At 35.4% G+C, this 565-nt stretch overlaps 1 long non-coding RNA gene across 1 annotated transcript in view; it reads left to right on the top strand.

Annotated features, from left to right (window-relative positions):
- The window catches only part of LOC119592858, a 1,610-nt gene extending 1,045 nt beyond the window's left edge, over positions 1-565 (top strand). The window contains exons 2-3 of the long non-coding RNA XR_005230485.1: positions 60-226; positions 490-565. This is a non-coding gene — a long non-coding RNA (uncharacterized LOC119592858). The remainder of the gene's footprint in view (positions 1-59; positions 227-489) is intronic.

Raw genomic sequence — 565 nt, 5'->3', positions numbered from 1 at the left:
TACGACCTTTTGATGTAGGGGGTATTACCTGAATATTAACTATTTTTCGTATGTTTCAGATTGATACAAGTTGTAAAATTCTTGATTCTCATTTGATAATGGCAAGTGATAGCGACAGTTCAAGTGAAAATCTTCTATCTCAAGCTCTGCCTGTTGCTGCCATACCTAAGAACTTTGACCCAAGTGTACCCCCATTGTCTGCTGAACAGTATCTCCAGCATGTAGTGTAAGTCATATCTCTGCTGCAGAATTTTTTTTTTGGCAGTTTTTTTACAGGAAGAATATTACAAATGTGAACTTCAAACTGTAGTGTTCCATACTGAAACTCAGTGAGTGCACTGAAAATTGTTAATGTCAGGGCCATATTTTAGATATACTTAAAAAACGAAAGATAAATTCTTCTCATTTGTGTTTAGATATGGAGAAAAATTTATGTTTTATGGTCTCTCTTTCCTCTTTTGATGAATGTCTTTTTCTTTATTTTGATAGCTGGGAAGCACGGCAGTGTCAGGATGTTGTGACAGTTGAAGTAGATAAAAAGAAAATACGGAAACAGGGGCCTCTT

Source organism: Penaeus monodon, chromosome 31, assembly GCF_015228065.2.
Source record: "Penaeus monodon isolate SGIC_2016 chromosome 31, NSTDA_Pmon_1, whole genome shotgun sequence".
NCBI classification, from domain to species: Eukaryota; Metazoa; Arthropoda; class Malacostraca; order Decapoda; family Penaeidae; genus Penaeus; species Penaeus monodon.
Note: the sequence above shows the minus strand (reverse complement) of the source record. Positions and strands in the feature narration are given on the sequence as shown.